Consider the following 9,520-nt stretch of genomic DNA (forward strand, 5'->3'; position numbering starts at 1 on the left):
AAAAAAAAACCAAAAGACAAAAAAAAAAAAAAAAAATTCACCATTGGGCCGGGCAGTGTTGGCGCACGCCTTTAATCCCAGCACTCTGGAGGCACAGAGAAACCCTGTCTCGAAAAACAAAAAAAAAAAAAAAAAAAGAAACATAACAATCAAAACACTAAACTACAAAGCAAAGATACAATATTAAAGCTGCAAGGGGAAAAGATCAAATAACATATCAAGGCAAACCCATTAGAATAACACCTGACTTCTCAATGGAGACTCTGAAAGCCAGAAGGGCCTGTACAAATGTTCTACAGACTCTAAGAGACCACTGATCCTCGCTAAGACTACCGTACCCAGCAAAACTTCAATCACAGTACACAGAGAATGAAAAACATTCCACAATAAAACCAAATTTAAGCAATATCTAGCTACAAACCTGGCTCTACAGAAGGTACTGGAGGAAAATCTTCAATCAAAAGCAGCTAATCACACCTAAGAAGACACAAGGAATAAATAATCTCAGACTAATAAATCAAAAGCAGAAAAATGAAAAACAAACAAAAAACCTCACAGCATAACAGCAACATGACAGGAATCAGCAGACACTGCCTATCATATGTCTTAATATCAATGAAATCAATTCTCCAATAAAGAGACACAGACTAACAGACTGGATTCAAAAACAGGATCCGTCCTTCTGCTGTATTCAAGAAACACACCTTCACATCAAGAATAGACATTACCTCAGGGCAAAAGATAGAAAAAGATATTGCAAGAAAATGGACCTAAGAAGCAAGGTGGAACAGTCATTTCAATATCTGAAAAAAATAGACTGCAGCCCAAATTTGGTCAGAAGAGATTGGTAAAGACACTACATACTCATCAAAGGAAAATCCATTAAGAGCACATTGCAATCCTAAACACTTATACACCAAAGACAAGGGCATGTAGGTTCATAAAATTAACACTATTATAACTAAAATTGCATATTGACCCTCACACGGTGATAGTGATTGACTTCAATACCCTGCTCTCACCAATAGACAGGTCACCTGAACAAAAAATAAACAGAGAAATACTGGGGCTAACAGACATTAAAAACCAAATGGACCCAACATATGGAGAACATTTCACTCAATCACAAAAGAATACACTTTCTTCTCAGCCAATCACAGAATTTTCTCCAAAAACTAACTTCATACTTGGACCCAAAGCCACTCTTAACAGATACAAAAAATTTGAAATAACACCCTACATCCTCTCTGACCACTGTGGATTAAAACTGCATACCAATATCAACATAAACAACAGAAAGTTTATAAACTTATGACAATTAAATAACTCACTGCTAAATGAAGAAATGAGTCAAGAGGGAAATAAAGAGAAATTAGAAATCTTCTAGAATTGAATGAAAATGAAAGCAAAACACACACAAACATACAGGCACAATAAAGGTACCTACAAAGAACAACTGGAAAGATCTCATACGAGCAACTTAATGACACACCTGAAAGTTCTAGAACAAAAAGAAGAAACAATACAAAAAGGAGTAGACAGCAAGGAATAATAAAACTTAGGGCTGAAATCAATAAAATAGAAACAAACAAAACAAAGAATCAATGAAATGAAGAGTTGGTTCTTTGAGAAAATCAGTTAAATTGACAAACTCCTAATTAAATTAACCAAAAGATGAAAGGGAACATCCAAATTAATAGAATTAGAGAAGAAATGGGGGTCATAACAACAGACTCTGAGGAAATACAGAGAATTCTAGGGACATATTTTAAAAACCTGTACTCTACCAAATTGGGAAAACCAAAAAAAAAAAAAGGATAAACTTCTTGATGTATACCACCTACTAAAAGTAAGTCAAGATCAGTTAAATTATCTAAACAGATCTATAATCCCTAGTGAAACAGGAAAAAAAGCGGGGGCTAGATGGTTTTAGGGCAGAATTTTAAGAATTTCAAAGAAGACTTAATGCCAATACTCTTCAAACTATAAACAGAAGAAAGATCATCTAGCTCCTTTTATGAGGCCACAATTACCCTGATACCTAAACTACATAAAGATCCAACAAAGAAAGAGAAGTACAGACTAATTTTTGTTATGAACATAGATGCAAAAGTTCTCAATAAAATGCTTGTAAACGGAATTCATAAACACATTCAAAAGATCACCATGATCTTCATCCCAGAGATGATTCAACATGTAAATATATCAATGTAAACCACTATAGAAACAGACAGAAAGACAAAACCACATGATCATCTCAAAGTCCTAAGGAGTTAGGGATACAGGGACATAATGCATAATAAAGCAATTGTCAGCAATAGCCCAGCCAACATCCACCTAGATGAAGAGAAACTCAAGACGAGGTTGCCCACTTTCTCCATATCTGTTCAATAGAGAACTCGAAGTCTTAGCTAGAGCAGTCAGATGACCGAAGGAGCACAAGGGAATACAAAGAGGAAAGGAAGAAGTCCAAGTAACTTTGTTTACAGATGATGAGTCTATATACAAATGACCTAAAAATCCCACCAGCAAACTTCTACAAATGATAAACACTTCCAGCAAAATATCAGGGTACAAAATTAACTCACAACAATCAGGAGCCTTTCTATATACAAATGACAATGAGGAGACAAGAAATCAGGGAATCAACATCTGAACAAATAAACAAAACCACAGTAACTCCAGGCAAGCAAGTGAAAGACTTGTGTGACAAACACTTCCAGTCTTTGAAGAAAGAAACTGAAGAAGTATCAGAAGATGGAAAGTTCTCCCATGCTCATGGATTGGTATTATTAATTTTAATCCCTCTCACTTTAATTGTTTGGATGGAAATGTGCTATCCATTTTGCTCACTCCCCTTCCACCCTCCCCTCCGTCCTCCACACTCCCAGTTTACTCAGACAAGTTTACTTGTCTTTTTCCCCTTCCTAGGCAGATCCATGTATGTCTCTCTTAGGACTGGTGTTATTAATGTAGTAAAAATGGCCATCTTACCAAAAAAAAAATCTACAGATTCAATGAGAGAGCCTTCAAAATTCCAAAACAATTCTTCACAGAGTTTGGAAGGACAATTTTTCAGCTTCATGTGAAAATACAAAAAGCCCAGAATAACTAAAACAATCCCAAATAATAAAAGAACTGGAGGTGCTACTCCCCCCCCACCCCGAATCTCAAGTTGTTCTAAAGAGCTATAGTGATAGAAACAGTGCAGCCCCAGAGAAGCTAGGTAACAAGGAGGACCCTAAGAGGGAGGCGTGGATTGCCCTGGGAAGAGAAAATAGACTAGATCTCCTAGTAAACTGGGGGTGGGGGGTTGGGAACATGAGGCATGGGTTGGCTGAGTTGGGAAAGGGACAGGGAGGGAGAGCAATGAAAGATATCTTGATAGAGGGGCCATTATGGGATTTGGGAGAAACCTGGTGTCAGGGAAACGCCCAGGAATCCACAAGGATGACTCCAGGCAAGACTCCTAGCGATAGTGGAGAGGGAGCCTGAACCAGCCTTCCCCTGCCATCATATTGGTGACTAACCTAATTTTCATAGAACCTCCATTCAGTAACTAATCCAAGCAGATGCAGAGATCCACAGCCAAGCTCTGGACCGAGCTCTGGGTGTACAGTTGAAGAGAGGGAGGAGGGATTGTATGGGGGGAAACGGGGGTCAAGAGCATGATGGGGAAACCCACAGAGGCAGCTGGCCTGAGCTTTTGGGGAGCTCATGGACTCTGGACTGATAGCTAGGGAGCTGACCTAGGTCTTCTGCATGTGGGTGACAGTTGTGTAGCTTGGTCTGTTTGTGGGGTCCCTAGCAGTGGGACCAGGATCTGTCCCTGGTGCATGAACTGCCTTTTTGAAACCTCTTACCTACGTTGGGATGCCTCGCTCAGCCTTGATGCAAGGGTCAGGAGCTTGGTCCTACCTCAACCTCATATGCCATGCTTTGTTGACTCCCACAGGAGGCCTTACCCTTTCTGAGGAGTGGATTGGGGGGCATAGAAATGAAAGAAACCTGAGGGCTGGAGAGATTGCTCAGAGGTTAATAGCACTGGCTGCTCTTCCAGAGAAACCAGGTTCAATTCTCAGCACCCACCTGGCAGCTTACAACTGTCTGTAACTTTAGTTCCAGGGGACATGACACCTTCACACCAATGCACATAAAAATAAATAAATTTTTAAAAAAATCTAAATTGGAATCACCAAATAATGGGGGAAACAAAGCCCCAAACAGACATCTCTTACCACTAGCACCAGGAATGGGTTACATCTAAAGACATTGTTGGCCAGTGGGACCCCATGGAAACCCCCAAATAAGTCAAGCTATTGCTACGGCTATTGGTTGCTCTATACAAACTGATGTAAGGCCCCATTACTGAAGACAACGCCCACAGAACTCACTAAACACAGAGAAATTGAGCTGGTGGCTACCTAGAGCCTTCATCCCGACTGACCAGTGTTCATGGGACTGGAAGACACCCTGCTCTACCAAAGAAGGGCAAATGCCAACCCAGCTGCAAATCCTGCACTCTGTAATTGTGACCTGCCTGTAAGATTCACCGGTAAAATAGCGGCGTGGAAGTTGTAGATGCAACTAATCACAATTCAGGCACACTCCATGAGACAGAACCCATACCTGATACTTCCCTGGGTGGCTAAGAACCTGAGACTAGATAGGCCATGGACCTAGGGGAAAGCCAAATACTACTGTCTGCTAAAGGAACGTAGCAATAAAATGATGCCTAGTGACATCCTGCTATACGCATAGGTCAGTGCCTTGTCCAACTATCATCAGAGAGGCTTCCTCCTGCAGCAGATGGGAACAAAGACAGACCCACAGTCAGACAATATGCAGAGAGAGACTTTGGAACACTTGGTCCTAAACGGGATGTCTCCATTAAATGCCTCCCCTCAGGGCTCAGGAACTCTGTGGAAGAGGAGGTGGAAAGATTGTAAGGGGTGGGGGGAATGGGGGACACCAAGGAGACAGTGTCTTCCAGACACAGCAGGACTGACACACACATGAACCCCCAGAGACTGTGGCAGCGTGCACAGTGCCTGCATAGGTCTAAGCCAGATGGGTCCAGCACTGAGAAGGGCAGTGGACACAAGACCCTGTTCTTAACCTAGAAGCTCTCCGCTATTGTTTAAACACTCACAAAGGGGAAATCAATTTTCTCCAGTGGAATCTCGCAAACCACACTTAAGGGCAGGGTCCAGGCCAGAAAGAGGCTGGCTAACACAAAATGAACTCAGTGCTATTTTTGGAGGCTTTTTGTCTCATAATACTTTGTCTGGGATTTCCCCCAAAACTTTGTTTTTATGGGTTTTCTGTATATGAGACTATGTCTCTCAAAACTTGTATGTTCTTGTGTTTGCTTTTTCTTTGGCTTTTTTTGTCTTAATCTAGTATTTATTAATTACTATTATTATTGTTGTTGTTGTTACTACTTTAGATGCCTGTTTAAATTCTAATGAGAGAGAAAAAAAGGGTGTGAATCTGGGTGGGTGGGTATGTGGGAGAAGATCTGGGAGGAGTTGGGGGAGGGGAGACCTTAATCAGAATATATTTTATGAAAAAAATCTATTAAAACTAGTCTTCCTAAGAGGGGAAGAATTAAAAACAAAACAAAATGAAGGACCAGTTAGATGAGTTAGGGGTTCAGGGTGCTTGCAGCTAAGGCTGACAGCCTGAGTTCAAACCCCGGGACCCATATGCTAGAAGGAAAAAGCCACTCCTACAAGTTGTCCTTCAATCAGAAGAACAGAGAAAGCTGTAGGCCGAGCACAGCAGGAGGCCAATTCCAAAGAAGTCCACTCCTGTTCTAGAATGTGTCATCCCCACGGTCACACCACGTGACAAAAGCCAATGGCACGATGTTCCCTTGTCCTCTCATGGATCTATTGATTTCCTCTCATAGAAGAACATCTTAGTGGGTGAGGAGACACTTGCCACGAAAGACTGACGACCCGAGCCTAAGCCCCAGGGACCACGGAAACATGGAGGTGGAAAATCAACCCCGAAAGACTGTTTTAGCTAATGTAGCGGTACGTACCTATCACCCTAGCATTTCAGAGCCTGAGGCAGAAGACTCTGAGGCCTATGTAGCTTGGACTACATAGTAAGATGCTGTCTCCTCCTCCCCCAAACAGTTGTTTGCTCACTAGGAAGCATAGTTCTGACAAACTACTTTGGCTAACTTCTAAATTATTACAAATTTGCAAATACTCATAGCAGACCTATACTATGACTATTTGTGTTTGTATGTGTGTGCACATGCACGCGTGTGTGTGTGCATGTGCGCACGCGTACATACATGTGAAGCCTGGAGGTGAATCTTAGCGGTCTTTCTTAGCTGCTCTCTCTCTCTCTTTTGAGACAGCTCTCTCAGTTTCACCTGGAATTTGCTGCCTCTTCTGATTTAGACAGGGACCCTCCCATCTCGGCCTTCCCAGTGGGGGATTAGTAGCGCACAGTGCCACACCCAGTTTTCTTTTACTGAGATGTCTCCCCAGCCCATTATTTTGTCTCACACCCCTTTTTTGCTTCTCCAAAATTAACAATTGTCTTCCATTTCTGTTTGCTGACTAACTCTCATAGTCGGAGTATCATTTTAAGTCCTAGGCTTTCTACTGGTGTGGATTCGGGATCTCCTGTGTCCAGTTTCTCACACAGTCCTCATCAAGGGCATGTCCGCCATGCCTCTTCCTCGAGCTTCCGGTTCCCTCTGCCCATCTTGTCTTTCCAGTTTCCTCTTTCAATTCAGGGAACTCTTCCCCTAGAAGCTTCCCGAGAAAGGGTAAAATTTTAAGAGCCCTCAGAACGCTCAACTTTATTCTCCTTGGGTAGTCTGCCTACGTATAGACTGTCTCCCTGAATTTTGCTCTGGGGTCTTCCAGCTAACAGGGCCTTCCTTTTTTCTTTCATTTTTATTGTTTGTTTGTGTCATTGCACACATTCAGAACTCAGAGGACAAGTTGTGGGAAGGGAGTTGGTTCTCTCCTTCCAGCATGTGTGTTTCAGGGATCAAACTCCAATTGTCAGGTGTGGCTGCAAGCTCTTTTGCTCTCTGGGCCATCTTGTCAGACCCCAATGTTTCTCTTTTACCTGTTTTTCACAAGTGACTTACATTTGATTGCTTTTTTTTAATCTCCCAAAAGATCTTCAATTTGTGGGTTCTTCTGTGTGTCTTTACAATTGTTATTATTGTGTGTGAGAGGTGTGTGTGTGTATGGGGTGGGGCACACACGCTAGGAAACGTGAGCTCGGAGGACAGCCTTGCAAAGTCAGTTTTCTCTTTCCCTATTTCCATGCAAACCCAGTGAATTCTCATTCTCAGGCTTCTATAGCAAGCATCTTTATCCACTGAGCTTTCTCACCAACCCTGGCTGTCTGCTTTTTCAACCATATATTACTCTTTAATTAAAATTTTGTTTAACAACATGTTCTTGCCAATGCAATAGTTCCAAATATTCAAATCTGATAGAAAAGCATTTTCAACAATGTACCATTGTAAGAAAACGCTTCAGAAAAGTCCTGTCCCGCTCTGGGGCTGCTTTCCCAGTATTTCCACAGGGGGTCTAGCGTATTTTAAGCAGAACTTTCAAAAACAATTTTGCCTTTAAAATTGATATCTTGATCCTTTCATTTGTTTTTCCTTCCTTTCTTCTTTTGTTTGAGACAGGGTCTCTCTATTATGTAGCCCTGGCTGTCTTGGACCGCAGTATCTAGACCAGGCTGGCCTTGAACTCATAAGATCCACCCGCCTCTGCCTCCGGAGTGTTGGGGTTAAGGGGATGTGCTGCCATGTCTTTGACAGTCGCTTTACAGGGTGTGAACATAGACAGATGAGCATATTCGCTCTGCTGTATCAAATGACAAGTGCATCATCATTTTGAACTGCAGCACAGCTTGGCTACACAGAGCCTAGGACATGGAGGGGAACTGTCAGCCCCTGAGGGAAAAGGTGAGTCAGGGCTATATGGAAATAGCAGACCTGCATGGGAGGCTTCATATCTACAGTGGAAGAGCGAGTCCTGGCCCACACTAAGAACTGATTCTGACGAACGGTTGATAAATGTGGCTCCCACTTATGTTTCAAGGTAGATCCCCACATCCATGAGTTACCCCAAGTCTAGAAGTTTTCTGCTCTAAAGCCAGTGGACAGAGAATAACTGCCTGCACGCAAAATCTGGGAGGCCACCCTGCTCTTGGGCAAGGACCACGTCATCCGGCATCTGTTGTATATTTAGGAGTTCTGTGACACGGAAAGGACGGCTCCAGGATGTCCTCTCGGGAGTTCATGGCATAATAGAGCCTTGAAGTGAGGCCCCAGCGACAGCACAGAGGGCTGGGGAGGCAGCCCTCTGGGTAGACCTGGGTTCAGAGTCTCGAATGCTCATAAAGCCTGGTGAGGGAGGGCGCATCTGTGGTCCCAGTGCTTCTGAGTCAAGGCAGGAGGCAGAGGCAGGAGAGATCCCAGGAGCTCGTGGGCCTGGTGTACACACTGGCCCAACACCAAAAATGGGAGCCTATCTTGAAACAAAGGAGGATGGTGTGTAGTAACGCCCGAGAGATGGTCCTGTGACCTCCATACATGCGTCACGGCACTCTTGTGCCTGACTCATACGCGTGAGTACACGCACATCACACACAGAGGAAGATTTAATAGTGACACAACAGAGGGCGAAAAGACCGAGATGGGAAAAACACTCCCTGAAGCCCCATTTGTATTTGGGACAGCCATAGAATTCATCATCCAAACTGGGACACTTCCGAGAGTGTAGGGCACTGTAGATAATTATTCTGGGGCCACAGGTATCACATGAGACGGTCCCAGGTGGACCGGGATATACAGATTCCCCTCCTACCTCTACACAGGACCTTATTCAATCCTTAAAACAGCCTTAACTTTGGATCTGGCCTTTGTCTTTAGTAGGGTAGTCATGTGGTCTGAGTCACAAAGCTGGGGTTAACATTTAACCCTAGATGGCTCAGATTATGGATTCCTTGGTGTCTTTTCCTTGTTTGTTGAGAAAGGAGGGTGCTAAGTGCTGGGGATATAGCTCAGTTGGTAGACTGCTGGTTTAGCATGCTCAAAGTCCTGAGTTGGAACATGCCAGACATACACCAGGCATGGTGGTGCACGCCTATAATCTCATCACTGGGAAGGTAGAGGTCAAAGGATCAGAAGTTCAAAGCTGGGCCTAGGAAGGTGGTTCAGGTGGTAAAGTGCCTGCCTTGCAAGCGTAAGGCAAAGAGAGGAGCTTTCCTAGAGCTCACTGCCTGCCAGCCTAGTGGGATCAGTGATCAGGGTTCAGTGAGAGACATGAACTGGGGAAGACATCCAGCGTCAGTCTCTGCCCTCTGCACGCACATGCACATGTGCACACACCTACACAAATCCACGCATACCACCCCCACACGAGAAATTCAGGTCATATTTGGCTACATCAGTGAGTTTAGGCCAGCCTGGGATACATGAGACCTGATTTTTAAAGTCATACATACCAAAAAGAAGAAGGAG

Source organism: Microtus ochrogaster, chromosome 6 (genome assembly GCF_000317375.1).
Source record: "Microtus ochrogaster isolate Prairie Vole_2 chromosome 6, MicOch1.0, whole genome shotgun sequence".
Taxonomy (NCBI): domain Eukaryota; kingdom Metazoa; phylum Chordata; class Mammalia; order Rodentia; family Cricetidae; genus Microtus; species Microtus ochrogaster.